This window comes from Fukomys damarensis, unplaced genomic scaffold (assembly GCF_012274545.1).
Source record: "Fukomys damarensis isolate Sample0158 unplaced genomic scaffold, DMR_v1.0_HiC HiC_scaffold_39, whole genome shotgun sequence".
NCBI classification, from domain to species: domain Eukaryota; kingdom Metazoa; phylum Chordata; class Mammalia; order Rodentia; family Bathyergidae; genus Fukomys; species Fukomys damarensis.
The window spans coordinates 90,917,545-90,942,647 of record NW_022900951.1 but is presented as its reverse complement, the minus strand read 5'-3'; positions in this window follow the sequence as shown (position 1 = coordinate 90,942,647).

The following is a 25,103-nucleotide window of genomic DNA, read 5'->3' as shown; positions in this document are numbered from 1 at the left end:
AAGTTCATACGAGATCACCTCATTTGCATATGATGGGAAAGTAGGGATTATATCATCTTGAGGGTACTGAGAAGAAAGGACAATGGAGGAGGACATGACAGGTAGCCTCAGACATGTGTTGGGTTGGGAGGGCTCTTTGTCATTCAGGTCAGCTAGCCACAGGAAAATCTATTTGCTCGGAAGTCATTCTTCTAGCCCAAAATTGAAGTAGTAAAACCTAGTGTTCCCATTTCAATAGTGGTGTATTGGATTTTCTGAGTGTTCAACAAGTAAGTCTACACAGACACAGACACTACACACACACACACACACACACACACACACACACACACACACACACACACACACAAGTAAGGCTTAGAGACCAAAACTAAAAAGGATAACTAGGCTGAAGACATTCAACATTTTGGCTCTTGTCCTCCAAGGTCACTCAGGACTCTAAATATGACAGTACCACTTTAGAGCATCGTAAAATATAGTGAGTCACCCAACCTCCCAAACTGGGCCTTATTAGATCTCACAGGACATGAGTCAACCAGAGTACATTGTGCTAAAAGAAAGGTTATTAAAGAGGGAAGTGTCCCTATGCTTCCAAGGAAAGCCATATGGTCAAGCAAGAACATGACCCATCCTAGCAAATGTTGCAATCAATACACTAAAAGGCTATAGAGGAACTAAGATCTTCCCCAAATGGTTCCAAAAACAATCCCTAAAAAGCATTAACTGACCTTGACAAATATATATAGAGAGATTAATTCTGGTTAACACGGGTCTCACTTTAAAATAGTCTTAAATATACTCCAAAAAAGTACAACAAAAAAGAAATCTTAGGCAATGATATTAAATAAAACATTAGGATAGATACAAAAAAGGTGAGTCCAAACACTGCACCAGCCCAATGGAAGACTCCAACTACAAGTGTAACTGATAAGCTAAATAATAGTGGGGGAAAGAGGTAACTCTTAAACCTACTAGATGTCTGAAACACAAGTTCATGTTCTATAAAATTGAAGAATGAACTCTAGGAACATTAGAGGTTCAGTCGGAAAAATTTATTGAAAGAAAGAAAGCTTCTATCTAAGAGAGACAGAAGGGGGACCAGAAAGTGTGTTGCCCACCCACCTCACTTTTCAAAGATGTTTTATACAGCAAAGCCTTGTGGTGAGGCAGGTACAAAATGGGACAAAACTTTAAGACCCAAAGGAAAATTACAAGGTGGGCATGAGGTGGGGCAAAACCATGACCAACCAATAAGTTTGCAAGTAGTGTCACCTAGGTAATGCTGATTAAATTGGGATAAAATCAGGGAGCAAGCCATATAGCAAGTGTATAAAGATTGTCATTAAGGGTGGGGGTCAGGGATATTTCTTGGAAGGGCTGGGTTAAGACCTTGGTGATTGATACCTATTTAGAATATACATCACAAATCACTGCTATTTATCCCCAGGGAAAGCACAAGTGGTAGTAGTTTCTCTCCTTTTACAATTCTGGCCTTCAGTGAATGTGTCTTGATTGTCCTCCATGTTGGCTTCTCCTGGACTGGCCCTGTGTAACTGCCTTCAGGATATCTAATTAAGTTACCTATCTGCAATACTAAGATGTTTTGCTTCCCAGTTCCACTTGCCCTTCCAAAACATGTCCTTCAGCCTCTCATAATTTAACCCATTACATCAATCTAACATCCTTTCAAATACCACTTAGGTAAAGATTTTATAGGCATGCTTATAACATAAGAATGGCAATATAAATATTCTGCCTACTAAGGTTAGTCACCTCTGTGATATAAACTAATTTATATGTTTATGTTATCTATAGCCAGTCATCATAAAACAAAATCAGGTCTAGAAAATAGAGCACTATAATAAAAATTTTAATGGCCCTATGTTAAAATATATATATACATCTTTACTCACTATTGTTATATTAATAGATTTCTTATTAATAAAACAGAGAATCAAATGTATTTATAAACAGCACCTAGTTTAGATTTGAGTAAACACCTCAAAATGAATAGAGGCTAAAATTAAAGATAAATGGTTTATGGTAAATGCTAACTTCTAGCATTTTTGGAGCCATTATTTTTTTTAATCAATGACTACTTTTAGTTTCTGTTTTATAAAATAAAGTTTAAGAATCAATACCTTGCTAATGTCCTTGACCTCTTTATTTTATACTATCAAAAGATGATGACTCTTCAAAAAATAAAACCTGATATCCCTATGTCTCCTTTAGATTATTCAGGATGAAATTCCTGGCTAGGTAGGGTCAAAGTCCCTCTTCAGTTCCCCCCAAAATTACATAAGGACCTCAGGGCTTCAGCGTATTTTAAGAATAAGGGATCAAAGTCTGATAAGGGTGTGATAAGATAAAAATAAATTTAAAAAAGAGAAAAAGAAAATCATAACTTTCAAAAGTCCCTTTCACCTGTAAAAGGGATGGCCATTCCCTTTCTATTTCCAAATGGTCCTAATTCACCTATGAGTAGACTATTTTTCACCTATACAATAGGCTTTCCCCTGTGAATGGACCATTATCTTATTGTGGGTAGACCAACCTCTCCCAACTACCAAACCAAAATCAAGGCTATAAATTATCAAATTCCACAGATTTCTACCAACAAGACTATGTAAAGATTCCCAGTTCCAAACTGCAGTGTGCCTCTTTTCTGGAAGAGCCCACACTCCATTCTTGAGTGCTATTAAAATTTTTAACTTGCCAGATGTGGTAGTTATGCACACCTATTATCCCAGCACTTGGAAGGCTGAGGCAGAAGGACCTTGAAGAGTTTGAGGCCTGCCAGAATGAGCTAAATGGTAAAATTCTATCTTGAAAACAAAAGGAAAAAAAAAAGGTAATTCTTTTTCCTTGACAAAAGCCAGCAAATCTCAAAACATTCTATATTTAGGATGGGTTAAATTTTTCATCTCATCTTCAGGAATCTGATGGAACTAGGAAACCACTCCTACATTATTTTAGTAAAATTTCCAATTGCACTTATAAAATATTTTAAACATCAAAAGGTCTGATGATTAACTTCTTCCATGAAACACTGAAATGTATCTAATTTAGCCAGTGTTGTCTAGAAATAGCAATTTCCTTTTTTCCCTCTTACTTTTGGTTCACTGCTACAGTACCCACATACTCTCTAATAAATTTTCCTTTTAAAAGATTTATAGCAATTAATTTTTGCAGAGAAAGAAGTCATTTAATCACAGGTATGTATAATATTCTTTCACTTAACATATTGTATATATTAAAATCCAGCGAATTTTAAAATAAAAATCAGTGAACTTAAAATGGTAGTTGATTTTCATTTCATTTATTTCATAACCCACTAAAAATCATCTACTTCTAAAGAATTGATTTCATTATTGTCATTTTATAATGGAATATCTGAGATTCCTAAAAATAGTAAAGAATAAGTGATTGCCTTAACGATTAATTACTTGTGTTTCAGCTAGTTACAGAATACCAATGTGTATCACAGTTCAGTAATGATGATTACCTTGATTTTCTCATTTTCTGCTTTCCATAGAGAAAGGACTAATCAGTTTCAGGTCTTGTAAAAATTTAAATAGAAGACAAATTTAACTTCCCCTTGACAATTATATTTTTTCCATATGCCATCCAATTTAGGGACTCAATTCAGGGCTTTGCACAATCTAAAAGCTTGCTAGAAAAATTTTCTATTTAAAAAATTTTCAATTCTGGCCTCAAATTTTAATTGAGAATTTCCTATCAGATGCTTTGTCCTATGGACAATGGACACTGAAAATATCTGAAATTCAGCATGTTGTTACAATCTCTTTTCCTCTTTGTGGTCAGTCTTGTGTGTGGCAGTCCAGCCATCACAACTCGAAACAGCCTGAGTTGGGGAGTGAGGATTGAGAAAGGAAAGAACACTCAAACCTGAGTGGAGACCAAGAGAAGTCTGCTTTATTTTACAGAAACAGCTGTGTTTAAAAGCACATCAACAGGAAGTACCAAGCAATTATCTTTATTTTATGCAAAGACAGAATTTCCTGACTCCTACAGATAATATCAGATCTTTGGATATCTCTTCCAGGTCCTCCCATCACAGGGTCAAAGAACAAACAAGTTCAACAAAGTTCTTGAGAGTCCTTGAGCTGAGCATGGTGACACACACCTATAATCCCAGCACTTGCGAGGCTGAGGCAGGAGGATCACTGTGAGTTCGAGACCAGCCTGGACTACATAGTGAGTTCCAGGTCAGTCTCAACTACATAGTGAGACCCTGTCTCAAAAAAAAAAAAAAAAAACAAAACAAAAGAATGAACAAACAAACAGAATCCTTGAAAAGAAACAAATGTTACATAGATTGTATCAATGCCTTAATTGTAGAGGAAGAAGTTATTTTTTCAAATGTCAAATGCCAGTGGGCCATGACTGGCCCCCACACTTGTGTGCTTTGTTTTACTCCTTTTTCTTTCTCAGTCCTTGATACCTACTTAATTCTGAGGAGGATTTAGAGTTTAAGAATTAAAAGCAGTTGTACAACATAAACACATCTGTAAGGCTGTCTTCCTACTCAAACATTTTGCCTTTAGAACAGGAGAGGCTGGAAAAGTGAGAGAAGAAATTCTTTGCATCTGTGAATCTTTATCCTCCTTCTATACTACTAACTTGGCAAAAAGATTTCAAACTTCATTGCAGCAATAAAATCAATAGGTTTTCAATGCACTTAGATCTTTCTTTTTGCATAGGAGTGAAGTATTACATGAAGACTACCTAACCCAATTTTGATTTTTTGTAAAAAAGAAAAAAGTCATTACATACAATAAAACTTAACTGTGAAAAAAACATCTATATATGGATAAATACTATGCTTTATTAAAGTTTTGCACCACTTGTTTAAAAAAAAATCTCTTAATTCTGATAGGACACTGGGATATATCATTCTCCTCTTAGCTCCCAGGCTAATTTCCAGGTATTTTAAGTGCAATATTTTTTTCTGTTCTTTTCATTCTTCCATACCTCTGATATTTCTTTATTCTTAAGTCTGTTAATGATGGGTTAAGAATAATATCTGTAAATACAGGTTTAATCCAGAAGAAACTCTATAGTCATTTGAAGGACTCTCTCTTTGAATGGCTTCTTAAAAGTCATTTAGAAAGTACATTCCCTTGGGGAATTTCAATCTATTCAAATACCCAGAGACTTTTAGAAGTTCCTAAACTGTTTAAGAGTGCAAGGTTTCTCTGATGGCCTAGAAGGGATACTAAAGAGAAGAGTTCATTACTCCCACTCCTACTTTAAAAGACAGTATCTGAGAATTAAAATTTTATCTGCATGGGCTATTTTTACATATGAATTTAAATTTGAATCTGAAACAGAAGCACACAGGGTAAGGAAAATTTGTAAAATTATTTGGTGCTGATTACTTTCTATAATATATGTATCAAGTACTTCTCTAAACTGCCATGATCACTTTAAATAATACGGAATTAATCATCATGGTGTTACAGCGGGGATAGCTACTCCCAAACCTGCTAGATTTCCAAACCATGAGTTCATGTTCTCTAAAATTGAAGAATGAATTCTGTGGACAATGGAGGTTAAGAGTAGGAAAAATAGCTTCTAAGAGAGACAGAAGGGAGATTGGAAAGTGGGATGCCTCCTCACCCCACTTCTCAGGGATTTTTTTGTTGTTGTTTATTTTTTTGGTATCTGGGATCAAACTCCAGACCTTGCACTTGCAAGGCAGGTGGTGGAACCACTGAGATGAATCACTGGCCCACAAAGATGTTTTATACAGCAAAGCCATGTGGTGAGGCAGATACAAAGTGAGACAAAACTGTAAGACCAAATGGAAAATTACAAGGTAGGCATGAGGTGGGGCAAAACCATGACCACCCAATAGGATTACAAGTATAGTCACCCAGGTATTATTGAAGAAATGGGGGTCAAATGGGGGAGCAAATCATGTATCAAGCATACAAGGATTTTCATTAAGGGTGGGCGTCGGGGATATTTCCTGTTAAGGCTGGGCTAAGTAATTGGTCCCCCACTCAAGTGATTGATATATATTTACAATATTAATAATTGCTGTTTATCCCCAGGGGAAGCAAAGGGTATAGTAGTTTCTCAACTTTTACAATTCTGGCCACAGTGAATGTGTCTTTATTGTCCTCCATGTTGGGTCCTTGCTATGTTGGCTCCTTGAGGGTGGCCCTCTCTAACTGCCTACAAGATATCTAATTAACTTACCTACCTGCAATAACATCTCTCTGTGTCCTTTGTTACAAATATTTCATACTTAAATATAATCACACTGTAAGCCTCCAGAAAAATTATATATATGCAATATATATGCAAAACATATATTTATCATTCACTATATATATTGTTATGTTCTTTCTGATATATATATATATATATATACACATATTTTTTTTTATATGATATAATATATATGCCTTGTTAGCTTTAGTGATCACAATGTATGTTCTTTTTGTTAGCCCTAAAAGTCCTGTTACCTATATCCTGTTATCCTAACTTCACAATGTGCATCCTGTCACGTTAGCCCTAAACATCTTGTCAAGCTATGTGAACAACCCGTTCCTAAAGAAAGCTCCTAATCACAGATCAATTGTGATACTTGCTTATCTGCTAAAAACTTGTGCCTCTGTAAAATTCTGCTTTGCTTGCCTTGAGCCCTCTCCCAACCTAAAACTATGGTATTAAAACCTCCTTCTTTTGAGCACTCAATGCACAGGCTTTTCTGGAGTATGAAATTCTCTAAGCTGACCAGTCGTTGAAGTCATGGTTTTCTTCTCCACTTCTTTGAGTAAAACTTTCAGTTCTTTCCATGGTTCAGAATTTCTACATCTTTATCTTAAGGTCTGGTATTCTTCAGATATTCTTCCATCCACAATTCTGATGTCTTTATTTTTCGCTGACATCCTTAAGAGCTCAATTCCTCTGACTATATATTAATTTTTATGTAACTTAGACACCTATAATACTATTAAACAATGAATGTGTTTCTCTGCACTTCAAGACAAACTTACTGGTGGAATAGTTTTCCTGAATACCCTCAATGTGTCTGAGCTTCAGGACACTTCCTCTCAAGCATCTCAGGAATTTTCTTTGTTCTCAGTTTTATTACTTCTATCTCCCCACCACATGTAAATGGGATGTGGCTTTGTGCACTGAGCTTGCTGCCTGTAATATATGATAACTAGTGAATTTTTTGAGCCCAAATGACTTGTGATGTATGCAAAGTGCTTAATTCCTGCAAGCCCACCCCCTCCTGAGAGTATAACCTGCCTTGCTGGACCCCATAGTGGGGTCAGTCTCTTTGTAGAGAAGTCCCAGACTGACCTGCTGGTGTTGAGAATAAAACTGTACACTTTGCCTCCAAAACTGCTGGGTTCATCTTCCATTCTCCTGGACTACCTGACAGTATGTTCTGTCTGACATTTTGCCACTTCACTATTTTTGCAGGTAGACAAATTAGTTAGAATTTTTTGTTTTGTACCAGAGATCAAATTCAGGACCTAACTCTTGCCAGGCAGGCGACTGCACCACTGAGCTAAATCCCAAGCCTAGTTAGAAATCATCACAAAGAAGTGAGAGGAAAAAAATATGATATAAGAAATAAATGGATCTTCAATCCAAATATTAAAATAGAAATGCTAAACTTGCTGGAAGATAAGTTAGGCAGAACTCTGGAAGACATTGCCTTAGGAAAAGACTTTATGAAAAATATCCTCAGTAGCACGGGAACTAGCAGAAAGAATCAACAACTGGAATCTCATCTTATTAAAAAGCTTCTGCACTGCAAAAGAAACCATGAATAGAACTAAGAGACAACCTACAATGTGGGAAAAATTTTTTACCAGCTTCTCCTCAGACAAAGGACTATTATCTGGAATATGTAAAGAACTCAAACAATTGAGCTCCCCCAGATATAAGGACCTGATTCAAAAATGGGCATCTGAAATGAACAGACATTTCTCAGACAAAGAAGTAAATGCATCAAGTAAATATATGAAAAAATGTTCCACACCAATGGTCATTCAAGAGATGCACATGAAAACAACACTGAGATTCCATCTCACCCCACAAAGAGTGGCTGCTATCAAGAAATCACACAATAACAAATGTTGGCAGGGTTGTGGGGAGAAAGAGACCCTTCTCCATTGTTGGTGGGAGTGCAGACTGGGGCAACCACTATGGAAATCAATATGGAGATACCTCAAAGAGGTGGGATTAGAGCTTCCATTTGACCCAGCCATAGATCTGCTGGGTGTCTTTCCAAAAGAACCAAAAGAATCATATCACAGTGCCATATGCACACCTATGTTTATAGAGGCACAGTTTGTAATAGCTAAAACTTGGAAGCAGCCCATTTGCCCATCAGTTGGAGACTGGATAAAGAAGATGTGTTTTTTCTATAAAATGGAATCCTACTCAGCCATAAAGAATGAGAAATTAGACTCATTTATAGGAAAATGGATACATATTGAGGAAATACTCCTAAGTGAAATAAACAAGTCACACATGTGTAAATACCGAATAGTTTCTCTGTTGTAAAAAGCAGTAATTAATATTCTAAATTGGTATCAGTCACCTGGGTGCAGGACCAAGTACTTAGCCCAGCCTTTCCAGGAAATATCCCTGACTCCCACCCTTAATGAAAATCCCTCTATGCTTAATACATGATTTGCTTCCCCATTTGTTGCCTATTTAATCAATATTACCTGAGTGACTGTACTTGTAATCTTATTGGGTGGTCATAGTTTTGCCACACCTCATACCCACATTGTAATTTTCCATTGGGTCTTACAGTTTTGTCCCACTTTGTATCTGCCTCACCACAAGGCTTTGCTCTATAAAACATCTTTGAAAAGTGGGCTGGGTGGGCAACCCTCTTTCCCATCCCCTTTCTGTCTCTCTTAGACAGAAGCTTTCTTTCATGCAATAACTTATCCTACTCTTAACCTCCATTGTTCCTAGAATTCATTCTTTGATTATAGAGAACAGGAACTCTTGTTTTGGATTGTAACCGGTTTGGGAGTTACATCTCTTCCCCCTATATCAATGTGACCACCCAAGCAGTCTCGTGAAAACAAATAGGTACAGACTTTATTCACCTGGGCAGAGGTAGACTGATGTCCAGCAAGAGGCTGCTAGCCCTGAATAAAGAAAAGGCAAAAAACTTTATAAAGCTTTGCAAGAGAGGTCTGGCATGTCAATCACATATAGGGGTCAGAGCAAATGTTTGTGGTTGAGGTGCATGTAGCGATCAAGGCATATGTATGAATATTTTTAGGTGACTTGGCATTGAAAAGATGCTGTACTTCTTAGTTGTTATCTCTGTTGGGAACATCCCACCCAGTGTTCTGTGTTCCAGATAGTGGGCAGAGACAGCACCTGCATCACCTGCCTGTTTTGTTGTGGCTTTTTGTATTTTGTCAAACTGTAGCTTGGAATTAAAGAGCATATTTATTAACCATTTCACAACCAGGTCAAGCCTGACAGTATTACCTGTTTGGAGGGGTTGTGGGCCCGCATGTTTCTGGACATGTAGGAGCAAACAACAGCTTGAGTGTTCTAAGGTTTAAGAGTTTAAAAATATCTATTTTAAAAATAAGTTTTGTTTTATTTTATTCCATTTCTCCCCTCAAGCTTCCTCCCCTCCCTATGTACAGAAGCTTTGTTTCCATTTTTTCCTTCTATTTCCACTTTAAAATGTCTCCACTAAAGATGTGATGACCAGGACTACCTTCTAAGATAGGAGATAGTATGTGTCAAATCTGGCTGGAGAAATAAGTGAGACCTATTGATTACAGTATTGTAGACAGCTAAGTTAGTGGAATATATTAGTTAAGCAGCGACAGGCCTTCCAAGGAGTCAATACAAAAGGCAATTGATGCCCATTTACTGAAAGCCAGCATTGCAAAAAGTGAAACTATTTCTCTCTTGTACTTCACCCAGGGATGAGCAGCAGTGATTGATATTCTAAATAGGCATCAATCACCTTGGATGAGGATCAAAATCTCCCTAGCCCATTAGTTCCAGGAAATCCTTGTTCATTCCATGTAAACTTGCTATGTGACTTGCTTCCCAATCTGATCCCAATTTAATCAATATTACTTAAGCGACTATACTTGTTATAATCTTATTGGTCGGTCATAGTTTTGTCCCACCACACAATTTCCCATAGAATCAATATTTCCTAACAGACAATACTTACAATCTTACTAGTTAATTGAAGTTTTGTTCCACCTTGTACCCAGCTCACCTCATAGCTTTGCTCAATAAAACACTTTTTTTCCCATTTGACCCAGCTATTCCCTGCTGGGTATTTTCCCAAAAGAATTAAAAGAATCATACCACAGTGATATATGCTTTATAAAAGCAAATTTTGTAATAGCTAAAATTTGGAAACAGCCCAAATGCCCATCAATTGGAGACTGGATAAAGAAGCTGTGTGTTTTTTTTAAAAATAAAAGGGAGTACTACTCAGCCATTAAGAATGAGAAGCTAGAGACATTTATAGCTAAGTGGATGGACATTGAGGACATACTCAAGTGAAATTAATAGGACACACATGTGTAAATACCATATAGTTTTTCTGGTATGATAAATTAAAAGTGTAATTAAGGGTCAAAATGTATAATTGATATTTTGTGATAAGAAGAAAAGGTCTAAAGGTGTTGGGCAAATGGGAGGGTTAGGGGAAAGGCAAAAAGAGGAGACAAAAAATAAGAGAAAAGGAAAATAAATGGAAACAAAGCCTTTGTAAATAGGGAAAGGTGGAGGGGGAAGGGAGATTAGGGGAATGGATAAAAAATAAGAACCAAGATACATCATGTAAAGGTACAAGACCCCAATGATGACTGTAACTATATTGTAGATCTAAAATGTACCAACAAAAATATATTTTTTAAAAAAATTTTTGGTACTAGGGATTGGAACAGTACCTTACACTTCCCATGCAGGCACAAGGCCATTAAGTTATATCCCTAGCCCAATAAAACACCTTTGGAGAAGCAGAGGGGGTGAGCAACCCACTTCTGTCTCTTTTAGATAGAAGCTATCTTTCTCACAATGAAATCTTCATACACTTAGCCTCCGTTGTTCCCAGAATTTCTTTTTTGACTTTAGAGAACACATACTCAGTGTTTCTGGTCATCTAACAGGTTGGGGGGTTGTAATGTTTCCCTTACATTATTTGGAAGTCCTACATCATCCATAGATCATATACCTTATATCACCAGGAAAGCACCAAATAATTCCCAGGACCCCATAAGTAGAATTTCTTGTGCACTGCCACAAGATGTGGATGGAACAAAAGAGGCTACATGCCATAGTAGGAGGAGCCTGTTATCATGACTCTTCAAGCTGACTCATCTGTGCATCCCAGACACAGTATACATTTATTTTTTATTTTTATCCTTTCCTATCCTTTGTTCAGTCCAAGTTTTCCCTGTAGAGCCAGTTTTTCCCTTGCCCCTTTACCCTTCACTTCTCAAATAAAATTTTGGCAACATTTTTGTCTTGTCTCATTCATTTCTGATTTTTAAGGCAAAAAGGAGCTGAAATACATTTAATTGGCATGTAATTTCTAAAATAATTACTAAATCACAATGCCTCCCTAAGGGAAAAACAGTAAATTGAAATTATCCTGTAATGAGTACTACTTGGCCTAATAAGTCAAGATAGGCATCAGTCATCCAGGGGGTGACCAAAGCATCTGGACCCATTTCTTGACAAAAATATATTTGTTTTTCTATCTACTCTTCCTTTTCAGATCAATATTAGCTAAGTGACTATACCTGTTGTCCTATAGGTTGGGTGTAGTTTTATTATAAGTAGCTAAATTAGGTAGAAATTAAAAGTCCACAAGACAGAGACAGGCCCTCAAGAAGTCAGTACAGAAGATGAGAACACATCAAAACCGGCTGGAGGTGCATTTATACCCTAGACGATAAATGGAAACTTGGGATTACACTGTATTTGTTACCGCCTAGTCCATTAAGTCTGGATATGCATCAAATACCCAGGTCAGTGACCAGAACATTTGGACCTATCCCTTCCCCCAAATGTTCCTGTTTTAAGAGTCATAGATGAGGCAAGGTTAATGGTGGTAGCCGTATGACCTTGCTATGTGCCCCACTTTCCTATTGGATTTATATTAGCTAAGTGGCTATACTTGTAATCATACTTATTGGTTACAGTTTGACCCACATTGTATCCATGTTTTTACTTTGCTGTGTAAATTATCCCTGACAAAGGGCCTCAGTGACAATCCACTATGGACCCCTCCTATCTCTCATGGGCTACTCCTATTCCCCAAGAAAACTTTTCTACTTTTAACATCCTTTGTCCTTTGGAATTAATTCTTTGACTTCAGGGGACATGAGCTTTGCACAACTGACATCTAGTAGGTTGGGAGTTATAGTTCTTCTATATCCATTTGGCCCATGTTTTACCCATACTGTGACTTTGCTGTATAAATTACTCCCGAGGAAGAACCTTAATGATCATTCCATTTGGGACATCCTGTGGGAGAAGTTCAAGCCTGGCTGGGCCAGGTGTGCTGCACTCCTGTCTCCTGAGCTAACTCAGAGACCTTGCTAAGGCTGAGCTAACTCACCTAAGTGCGCAGATGCTAGGTCCAACAGGCTACACCTCAACCCCTAGTCCGTGACTCCTTTGCCTCACCCAAGAAAAATCACTTCTCCATGTGTGGCCAATAAGATATCGCCAAATGTTAAATACTCCTCCCATGCTCCCACCCCATGGTTGTTCCTATATATGCCTGTGCATTTCCTGAATAAAGCGGAAGCAATCCAGAAACCTTCCCGTAGTCTGCCTGGTGATTCCTGCCTTGCCCTTCCAGTCCGAGCTCCCACCCTTGTTCTGTGAGAGGGCTCGTGGTCAGCAACAACACCCCATGGAAAAGCAGGGGCTATTCTTTTCTCCTTATTTTTCTAATAAAACTCTCCTAACTTCTTCTTTTGTTTCATTCTTTGATGTTGTGGGATGATGAACTCAGGATACTTGGTATCTAACATGTTGGGTGTTATTTTTCTCCTATATTATTAGAGGCAAAGCTTTAAAAATGATTAGAATTTCAAGGATAATATTTAAACCCCTTAACTCATGTCCTACCCTCCATTCCATTTCTCTTCCCTTTGCAGAGGTAATTCTTACCAGATTTTGGGTGGTGGAGTCTCCTTCTGAAGGTGGCTTCCAGGTTCTTTCTGTCCTCAGCAAATAATTGGTGAAGACAAAAAATAGTAACAAAGTTTTATTAAAGGTCGGAAAATAAGTTCGTCATGGAGAGTTTGGGCCAAGTAAAAGGAAAAGAAGTACACCCTAAAGCATAAAGGTGGGTCACCAGGCAAGAGAGAACAGGGGTAAAAACTCAATATGGACTGTCATTTTTGTACCACTTACTCCTTGAACTTATGTGATATCTAGGCCATCCTATGGATAAACTGCTCAAGTTCTCATGAGAAGCCCACAGCAGGTCTTTGAGAACTGTTCTGAACATGTGATCCGGGAACTTGTCATGTTTCTTTCCCAGCCAGTTTTAGCCACACTCTACCTTCCTATTTCATAACTTCTATTATTTTTATTTAGTTTTTTGAGACAGGGTCTCACTATATAGTTGAGACTGACCTGGAACTCACTATGTAGCCCAGGCTGGTCTTGAACTCACAGCGATCCTCCTGCCTCTGCCTTTGCAGTGCTGAGATTACAGGCATGCACCACCACGCCTGGTTTATAACTTCTATTTTAATTTTTTTTGTTATTCTTCTTGGTCTTTTTCTATGCTTGTCATATGTATAAATAGTTATAAAACATACATATTATTTTATTTATTTTTACCAAATTTTATTGAATTATATGGCTTATAATACTTTTCCTATCACACAGACTCTATATTCTTTATAAAGGCTCTGTACTAATCATGTTTTGAGCCTTGACCCTTTTAAGAAAATGATTTAACCTCTCTGTAAGTCTCATTTTTCGCTTCTGCAAAATTCACATTATATTAGCACCTATCTTTTAGAACTGATGCAATTATATACAGATTTATTATCTGCAAAGTATTTAAAACAATGCTAATAGCTGTAAACTGTGTCAGTGCTGTAAAAGCAGACTAAATCAACAGAGGATGTTGTTGGCTGGGGATTTAGCTTAGTGGTTCTGCTACCTGCCTCACATGCACAAGAACTGGAGTTTGATCCTTGGAACAAAAATAAGAGCGTTGTCATCATTCAGTACTGACTATATATATGATACTTAGGAGAGGACCTGTTAGGAAGTACTGCTATTCAAAGTATGGCACTTTGGCATGATCAGTATTTTGAGCTAAAGGAGGTTGGGAAGGCTACTCTCCTTTCTCCCTGAAGTGAGTCATGGAAACTAGCATTTCTCTGTCTTGAAACAAGTCATAAAGTCTAGGAAGATGACACCCTGAATTTCTTCCTTCCTGAAACCTTCATGTGGCATGTGTGCCACTCCATATGACCTCAAAGGAGTGTCATAGAGAGAGGGATAAGAATGTGAGCAAATAGACCTTCCTTGAATTCCCTTAGCCACATTTATTACCATTAGACCTACCCACATTTTTCCAATCATGTTTCTCCACAACTATCCACTTTTTTCACTAAATTGTGTATAAAAAAGTTAACTTTCCCTGGGACTATGGATCTTAATTTCTGAAGGAGTCAAGTCATGTAAAACTCTAGTTAAATAAAAGTTTTTTTTTTTTTTTTTTGCCTTTCTGTTGCCAGTCTGTCATTAGTTATAATAATGTTTGTTACGAACATTATAATGAGCAAGGAAAAGATACTCCTTTTACTTCCTGCTATGTTTTGTATCTAGATAGCTTCCCATAGCCTCATGGAGTGGTAGGTGGGTTTTTTTGTTTGTTTGTTTGTTTTTGTTTTTTTTGCAGGTGGATAGATCTAGGGTGTGTGATACTGGGATTAAGTGTGTGATGTCAGGATTAAGGGTATGATGCTGAGATTGAGGGTGCCCCAAACTGGGTGTAAGTGCTACCCACCCTAAGAGTGGGTAGCCTGGATGGAATATAAGGCACAGAAAAAGGGTTGCTGCCATTGCTTGCTGTTTGCTACCTTCTGCCTGCCCTGCTTTGACATAGACTGTTTCTTCTCTGAGATGACCTTCTGCCACCCACCCTTCCTTGGAGACAGCTCAATATGGACTAAAACCCTCTACAAATTATGAGCTATAATAAACCTTTTGTCATTTAATTTTGGATGTTAAGTACTTTGTTTCAGCAAGGAGAAATGTTACTAAAACACTCCCTTATATCAACACAGTGGGGAATAGTAAGTTGGAACTCGAATTTACACAGTGTATCTCTAGAATGTATCTTCCTACTATATTAAACTACCTTTCTATAAAATATTTAAGTGAGTGTCATGCAGCTGTCTGCCTCTGTCCTCCTTCAGTAATATTACAGTGACAGTATCTTCACTTTGCTGTACCAATTGATATTAGAAATATTTCATCATTCTTTTTGCCTTTTTTTAGAGACAGTCTCACAGTGTAGTCAGGCTGTTTTTTTTTTTTTTTCTTTTTCAGGCTGGTCTTGAGCTCAATATGTAGCCCTTGCTGGCCTTGAACTCATGGCAATCCTGCTGCCTCAGCCTCCTGGACCAATGTACCTGGCTGCTTTCCTTTCAATGTAGTGCAATGTAATTTGTTTATTTTATTTATTTTATTTTTTTCCCTCATTGAGCTTATTGGTACATTTTAGATATACATTACAGTTGGATTCATTATTGGGATCTTGTACTTTTACATGACAGATATTGGTTCTCATTTTTACTCCTTGTCCCTGCCCTCCCTTCACCCCCTCCTCCCCTCCCCATTTACAATCATTTTATTTCCATTTTTTCATTTTCTCCTATTTTTTCCTTTCCCTTATTACCTTTCCACTACCCTTCCAACTTTCCCTACATATTTAGCTCTTTTCATCCTATTTAACATTGTCAATTATCTCATTAGGATCTTATGTACTATTATAGTTTATTCACACCAGAGAAACTATACGGTATTTACACGTGTGTGACTTATTAATTTCACTTAGGAGTATTTCCTCAATATGTATCCATTTTCCTATGAATGAATCTAGTTTCTCATTCTTTATGGCTGAGTACTATTCCATTTTATAGAAAAACCACATCTTCTTTATCCAGTTTCCAACTGATGGGCAAATAGGCTGTTTCCAAGTTTTTGCTATTACAAACTGTGCCCCTATAAACATAGGTGTGCATATACCATTGTGATATGATTCTTTTAATTCTTTTGGAAAGATGCCCAGCAGAGGGATGGCTGGTTCAAATGGAACCTCTACTCCCAGCTCTTTGAGGTATCTCCATATTGATTTCCACAGTGGTTGCACCAGTCTGCACTCCCACCAACAATGGAGAAGGGTTCCTTTCTCCCCACAACCCTGCCAACATTTGTTATTGTGTGATTTCTTGATAGCAGTCATTCTTTGTGGGGTGAGGTGGAATCTCAGTGTTGTTTTCATCTAAATCTTTTGAATGACCAGTTATGTGGAACATTTTTTCATATATTTACCTGCTGCTTTTACTTCTTTGTCTGAGAAATGTCTGTTCATTTCAGATGCCCATTTTTGAATCAGGTCCTTACATCTGGGGGAACTCAATTGTTTGAGTTCTTTACATATTCCAGATAATAATCCTTTATCTGAGGAGCAGCTGGTAAAAATTTTTTCCCACATTGTACATTGTCTCTTAGTTCTGTTCATGGTTTCTTTTGCAGTGCAGAAGCTTTTTAATAAGATGAGATCCCAGTTGTTGATTCTTTCTGCTAGTTCCCGTGCTACTGAGGATTTTGTCATAAAATATTTTCTTATGTCAATGTATTCAAGCGTTCTGTCTAACTTATATTCCAGCAAGTTTAGTGTTTCTGTTTTAATATTTAGATCCTTAATCCACTTGGATTTTAATTTAGTGCATTGTGAAAGATAAGGGTGCAGTTTTAATCTTTGGCAGGTTGAGATCCAGCTTTTCCAACACCATTTATTAAAGAGGCTATCGTGCATCCAGTGGGGGTGGTCAGCTCCTTTGTCAAAGATGACATACCTTAGTACATCTGGAGTTTTTTGTGTGTCTTCCAGTCTGTTTCACTGATCCTCAGGTCTGTTTCTTTGCCACTACCATGCTGTTTTTTTATCATAGTGGCTTTGCAGTATAGTTTCAAATTGGGAATAGTTATACCAGCTGCCATGTCTCCGTTGCCTAGGATTGCTTTTGCTATTCTAAGCCTCTTATGGTTCCAAATGAATTTTTTGATTCTTTTTTCTAGTTCTCTGAAATATAGTGTTGGAATTTCAATTGGCATTGCATTGAATTGGTTTAGCAGTTTTGGTAGTACTGCAATTTTCACTAGATTAATTCCTCCTACCCAGGAGCAGGGGATGTCTTTCCATTTTCTTATATTCTCTTTGATCTGTTTTCTCAGAGTGCTGTGGTTTTTGGTGTAGAGGTCTTTTGCTTCTTTTGTTAGATTGATTCCTAGATACTTCATTTTTCCTATTGTGAAAGGAATTGTTTCCCTAATTTCTCTCTCAGTGAGTCTTTTATTTGTCTACAAAAAGGGTACTGATTTTTGGGTGTTGCCCTTGCATCTTGCTACTCTGCTAAAAGTGTCAATTAAGTCTAGAAGTCTTTTGGTGGGGTTTTTTGGGTCTTCAATATAGAGTATCATATCATCAGCAAATAATGACAGTTTCACTTCTTCCTTTCCTATCTTTATTGCTTTAATTTCTTTCTCTTGTCCAATTGCTGTGGCTAATGTTTCCAGAACTATACTAAAGAGGAGTGGTGATAGTGGTCATCCTTATCTTGTTCCTCATTTTAATGTGAAGGTTTTCAGGGTTTGGCCCTTTAATATGATGATAACTGTTGAATTTTCATAGATAGCCTTTATTAAGTTGAAATATAGACCATCTATTCCAATTGTTTGCAGGTTTTTTATCATGAATGGGTGTTGAACTCTGTCAAATGCTTTCTCTGCATCTATGGAGAGGATCATATGGTTTTTGTCCTTGACTTTGTTAATATATTATATTACATTTATTGACTTACATATGTTGAACCATCCTTGCATCCCTGGAATAAATCCGACTTTGTCAGGATGTATGATCTTCTTGATTATCCTCTGTATTCTGTTTGCTAGTATCTTATTAAGGATTTTTGCATCTATATTCATTAAGGAGATTGGCCTATAGTTCTCCTTTTTAGTTGCATCTTTCCCTGACTTGGGAACCAAAGTGATACTTGCTTCCAGAAATAAGTTTGGATGCATTGCTTTCCCTTCAATTTCATTGAAAAGTTTGAAGAGTAATGGCAGTAGTTCTTCTCTAAATGTCTTGTAAAATTCAGCAGTGAGTCCATCGGACCTGGGCTTTCCTTTGTTGGTAAATTTTTAATTACATTTTCAATTTCACTGATTGTAATTGGGGTGTTAAAAATGTTTTTATCTTCTTGATTCAACTTTGGTAATTCTTAAGAATCTTAAGTGTCCATTTCTTCTGAGTGTTCCATTGTATTAGAGTACAGGTTCTCAAAGTAAGTATTGATGATCCTCTGGATTTCTGCTGGATCTGTTGTGTCTTCACCTTTTTCATTCCTGATTTCATGGATCTGAGCCTTTTCTTTCCTTTTTTTGATAAGTTTAGCTAAGTGTTTATAAATTTTACTTATTCTTTCACAAACCTAACTCTTTGACTAATTTATTTTTGTATTATTTTCTTAGTTTCTATTGCATTGATTTCTGCTCTAATCTTTATAATTTCCCCTCTTGCTTTAGCTTTGGATTTTTCTTGCTCTTGCTTTTCTAGGAGTCTAAGATTCATCATTAGGTTGTTTATTTGAGCTTGCTCTGTTTTCCTAGTGTGGGCATTCAGTGCTATGAATTTTCCACATAGAACTGCTTTTGTTGTGTCCCATAGATTCCTGTATGTTGTATTAGTATTTTCATTTATTTGTAAAAACTGCCTAATTTCTTCTTTCATTTCCTCTGTGACCCAGTGATTGTTCAGGAGAGTGTTGTTCAATTTCCATGTGTTTGTGAAGTTCTTACAGTTTGATCTCCAGTTTGATAGCACTATGATCTGAAAATTTACAGGGAATAACTTCAATTATTTTGCATTTATTCAAACCTGTTCTGTGATCTAGTATGTGGACTATCTTGGAGAATGACCCATGTGCAGCCAAAAATAATGTATATTCTGATTTTGTGGGGTGGAACACTCTATAGATGTCTATTAAGTCCATGCGTTCAAAGGCTTGGTTCAGTTCTAGTATTTCATTGTTGATTTTTTGCCTAGATGATCTGTCTATTTGTGATAGTGGGGCATTTAGATCCCCCACTACAACTGTATTAGTGGTTATTTGTTTTTTCATATTACTTAATATTTGTTTTATATAGTTGGGGGCATTAATATTTGGTGCATATATGTTTATGATTGTCATCTCTTCCTCTTGAATTTTTCCCTTTACCAGTATGTAGTGGCCTTCTTTGTCTATTTTAATCAGTTTTGGGTTGAAATTTACTTTGTCTGAGAATAAGATTGCCACTCCTGCTTTTTTCTGGGCTCCTGTCGCATGGAGAATTGTTTTCCATCCTTTTGCTTTCAGGCTATGGGCTTCTTTTGCAGTAGGTGTGTTTCTTGTATATAACATATTGTTGTATTTCACTTCTTAATCCATTCTGCCAGTCTGTTTCTCTTGATTGGTGAATTGAGGCCATTGTCATTGAAGGTTATAACTAATATCTACTGACTTATTATTGTCATGTTATTGTCCTTTTATTGACTCTTTTTACTTTTTCACCCTCTCCTTTTACTTTCTTGCTTTGCCTATTTGAATCACTCTGTTGGGCCTCACGGTGTTGTGACCTTCATTGTCTTTTTCTAGGATGTTGTTTAGAATTCCTTGTAGTGCTGGTTTGGTATTCATGAATTTTTTCAGGTGTTCCTTGTTATGGAAGTATCTTATTTCCCCATCCATTTTTTTTCTCATTGAGTTTATTGGTATATTTTATGTATACAGTACATTTACATTCATTATTGGGATCTTGTACCTTTACATGACAGGTCTTGGTTCTCATTTTTTTCCCCATGTCTCTGCCCTCCTTGCACCCCTCCTCCCTACCCCTTTACAAACACTTCATTTCCATTTCTTCATTTTCTCATATTTTTTCTTCTCCCTTATTAGCTATTTTGAAAGAGTTTTTATTTGTTTTTCTTTAAAATGTGTTCCCAAAATAGATACTGGATTCCAGAGAATTATAGAACCTGCAGAGTTGTCACTATGTTATACGTATTATAGGCTAAGCTCAGTACTTATTGGCAAATATAAAAATGTGAAATATGAGAATGCAGATACAGCTGGGTGTCATGAAGCAACACTCTAACCCTAGGACTCAAGAGGCTGAGGCAGGAGGATCAACATGCATTTAACGCAAGCCTGGGCCACATGCTGAGACTCTATCCAAAAGCAAAACAACAAACCAACAAAAAGAATTCAAGTCATAATGATATAGAAGAATTATGCCTCCCAACCTGCTAAATGACAGATGTGTCAAGTTTGTGTTCCCCCAAAACAAAGAATAAAATCTAGCAAACAATAAAAGTTCAGAGTGGGAAAGACTTATTGAGAGAGATATATGATGTACTAAACAGAGGAGTGTGGGTGTTCAAAGAAATGAGGCACAAAATGTTGGGAACTGGGGATCTTTTATGTGAATGGGGAAGCAAAACTCTGTGGAATTTATAATATATACAGTATTAGTCTTAATCCTGGTAGATGAGCGAGAATGGGTGAGAGAGGATGGTCCACCCTTAATGAGACAATAGTGTATTTCTATGGGAAATTTCAAGAGTAGTACCAATTACAGTGCGCTTTACTAGCTTCCTTTCATCCATTAGAGAAGTCTATAAATCTGACCATTGTGACTTTCATATTGATGTCTTGCCTTCTTCAGATGCACCTCCAGCCACAGTTTTGATATGCTCTCATAGTCTACACAGACTGTCTTGAGGGTCGAGCTATGCCTGACTGACTATTAATTTCTATCTAATTTAATTGCCTAAATAATATTTGTAAGGACCCTTTACATATAACCAGATACAGTAATCTGATCTTTTCATTGTCCACGGTGATAGTAAGTGTGTGTGTGTGTGTGTGTGTGTGTGTGTGTGTGTGTGTGTGTGTGTATGACAGACAGACTGACACAGACAAAGAGATACTGAGAGAGGGGAGCTCTAGAATGAGAGATGGAGACTTAGTAAATTCAATTCCAACTTTACTACCATGACACACTCAATGTTTATTTGTAAGAACCTGTTACTCAGCTAAAGTCCTAGCTGCTCATAAACTGAAAACCAGTAATTGGTAGAAAAGAGTTTCAGGAAGAAATGAGGTTTATGAAAAAGACATCTTGGAAGATGAAGGCTATTATTTGCAAAGCTCCATCATGGGAGACTCCGATGTGAAAATGGCTTTTATAGTGATGAAAAGGCGAATCAGGGCACTAAGGCTGTGTGTTGAATGTGATCTTTATCCTCTGGAGAATATACTGTATCTCCTTTTCCTTTTCCAATGCATTGCAGTCGACTTCGAACCTCTAGGGCTAATTCCTATAGCTCTTTTTAAACATACTGTATTACTTTCTCCACATTAAATCTCACAGAAATTTTCTTGCTTTGTATTATTTAATGCACAGATCTAAAGACTAAGGAGGAGCATTACATATTTCGATGTTCTTTGAAGCTTACCAGATATTCTGAATTCTGTAAACTTAAGGAAAATTATTTGGCAATTAACATCATAACCATTTTGTTGGGGCTTCTCTTTAGAATTTAGAATGTGTAACCTAAGAAAGAGGAATCAATCATGCAAAAGCTTTAGGGAGAGAGCAACTGTGAGGAAGGGCAATAGAAGGAAATTTTCAAAGTAACTCTGCTCAAAGGAGTGGGCATTGTTACAATCAACTGTTTTCTTCACCTTTATGTACTTCTTTGTTACTGTGGCATTCCATCTGTTACCTTAACAGGACACTGTTACATCCTGAGTTGTTATAACTATTTATCTTCTTCTCAAAGTTTCTCAGACATATCTAGATATCTATGATGCATTTTTGATGGCAATTTCTCCTCAATATATTGTACAGCTTTCTAATATTAGCTACATAGTGGTTCTGTTGTGGACATGTTGTTATAGCTTGTGTCTTTGGGGGGCCAAAGCCTCATGGAGTCTTAGGTGGGGCTTTTTAGAGGCAGCTGGATCTGTACTGTGTGATGCTGGGAAGAAGGGTATGTGATTACTAAATTACCACACTGATTGGTTTGGCACAGTTTCGGGTAGGACTAAGGGTATCTCATCCTGGTGTGAGTGTTACTTGCTGCTGGGAGTGACTTGCTGTAGATGTGCCTTCTTCCCCATCCATTACCCATAAAACCATCAAAGCATGATGTTCTGCAGACCTTAACTGATGTTCCTGTTCTGGTTGCAGACCAGCCCCATTTCTTGCCCCCTGAACTTTCCTTATTTCTACCACTGTACATAAATATGTTGCAGTTGCCAGCCAGTCCTTTTCTCCACCGGGCCTCAGATTTTTGTATCTCTTGGTCTGTCTTTTATTCATCCCCCACCATCCTCCCTCCATGGACCTTCCAGCCACTCAGGCTCTGGCAACATACCCTAAGGGCAGCTAGCCTGGATAAAATGCAAGAGACAGAAAAAGGGCTTATGTCATTTCCCATTGCTCATAACTTGCTGCTTGCTGCCTTGTTCTTTTCTGCCTTCTGCCTACTCTGAACTTTCTCCTCTGTGATGCTCTTCTGCCTTGCTACTCTGCCTTGAAGCTAGCTGATTATAGACTGATACCTATATATCAGACTGATACCTGAGCCAAAATAAACTTTTCCTCCTTTAACTGTAGGTATTAGGTATTTTGCCTCAGCAATGAGAAAAGTAACTTAAGACACATTCATTTTGTTCTTTGTTTTGTTTGTTTATGGTTTTTGGGTTTTTTGAGGCAGTTTTTTACTATGCAGTTCAGGCTGGCTTTGAACTCACTGTGTAGTCCTGCTATGTAGTTCTGTCTGGTCTTGAACTCACTATATAGTCTAGGCTGTCCTCAAACTCATGGTGATCTCCTGCCTCAGCCTCCTGAGTGCTGGGATTACAGGTGTGAACCACCATGCTAATCTTGTCTCTTTTTTTTAATCAGCTTGCTCTGTTTCTCCCTTTTACTACTTTTCTTATACCTTGACTCAGCAAAACACTATATTGACTGTCACTGGGAAAGGTACACAAATTCCTTCCACATCCCTGAAGATTTTGCAGCCATATTTTGAAAGCATTATGTCCAAAGCTGAATTTGATTAGTCCTCATATTTCTCTGGCCCAAATTCTAGTTTTGGAGACAATGGTCTTTGCTAACCTGATTGTGTTATCAGGTATCTCCTTGTAAAAATGAGTTGCCAAATAATTGTTACTGGGTTTTATGTTGCTCCTCTCTCCTTCTGGAGTTGTATTTCAGGCCATTCTCATCTTGAATAAATACTTTAATGAAACGAACAAAAAGCAATGACAAAGTTTATTTTAAAAAGTAAAAGTGAAAAAAGTGAGGGAGAAACTGGCTCTGAAGAGTGAGCCTGGGCTAAACAAACATGGAAAAATCGAGATAAAAGTACTACAAAATGCAGGGAAGGCTATCATGAGCAAAGCCATTATAGCAAACACTTCTTCCTTCCTGTGGCTTTTTATAATGTCTGAAGCTTGAAGAAACCCACAAGAACTTCTACCTATGAATCTTGAGAGGTGGTGCTGGGAGCCCACATTTCTGGCTGACATCTAATCGAGGCCATCCTTTTAAAAACCTGCTCAAGTTCTTGTGATAAATCATATGCAGAGCTTTGAGAACTATTTTTTGTATGTTTTCCAGTATCCTGTCATTAATAGGTCATGCCTATTTCCCCAGCCAGCTTTGTCACACCCTAATTTCCTGTCTGAATTGTGTGATCTCAAAAAGAAAAAAAAAGAAGTTCAATTTCAACTTGTGTTTAGTTATAAATGCATTCTATAGGTAGGTGAGGTTCCACATGAATTTCTATGTACACATGGGGAATGAATTCATGTTTACTAACCTTTTCTTATGTGTTAGGTACTGAGGTGGATGCTTTAAATCTATCATTATTAATTGCTTAAACTACTAATTTACCTAAGGCAAACTTGCATAGCCTCAATGGGGTACAGTTTTGAGTTTTGCAAAAGTATAAGGATTTGTTCAAATATCTCCTTAAAATAGAATAAGTGCTCTTGAAAACATATCTTTTTATCCATGGAAGTAAGTTAATAATAATGTTTGAATGCCTGGTACATAGGAAGAAATTTTGAGTATTTCATATGGTAGATCTCTTTTTTGTTGTTTGTTTAAATTTAGCTCTGGACTAATATATAGAACCCATGTTAGTAAGAAATTTTACTCTTCCCTAAGCATTTCAAATTATGTACTGGGTTTAGTTGTTCCAAGGATAGAAAATAGTGTCAGAATCTGTCCCTTGCATTCATTCTTACAGGGAAATAATATTTTTTGAAAGCCTTGCTAGGTGCGGTATTCAGGTATGTAATCCTAGCACTCATGAGGCTTAAGCAGAATTGTAATGAGTGCTTGGGATAAATATTGGGATCAAGGAAAGCCTGAACTCTGTCTCAGAAAATAAAACAAAACAGAGCTGCCTGCCTACCTGCCTGTCTGCGATCACCCGGTGGCGTGTGCGCGAGCTCCTGGCCTGCGCGGGAGCTCCCGGCCTGCGCGACAACAGACCCAGGAAGGACCCAAAGACCCCAGAGGGGGTTTTTTTCAGCTGCCTGCCTACCTGCCTGTCTGCGATCACCCGGCGGCGTGCGCGTGAGCTCCCGGCCTGCGCGGGAGCTCCCGGCCTGCGCGACAACAGACCCAGGAAGGACCCAAGGACCCCAGAGGGGGTTTTTTTTCAGCTGCCTGCCTACCTGCCTGTCTGCGATCACCCGGCGGCGTGCGCG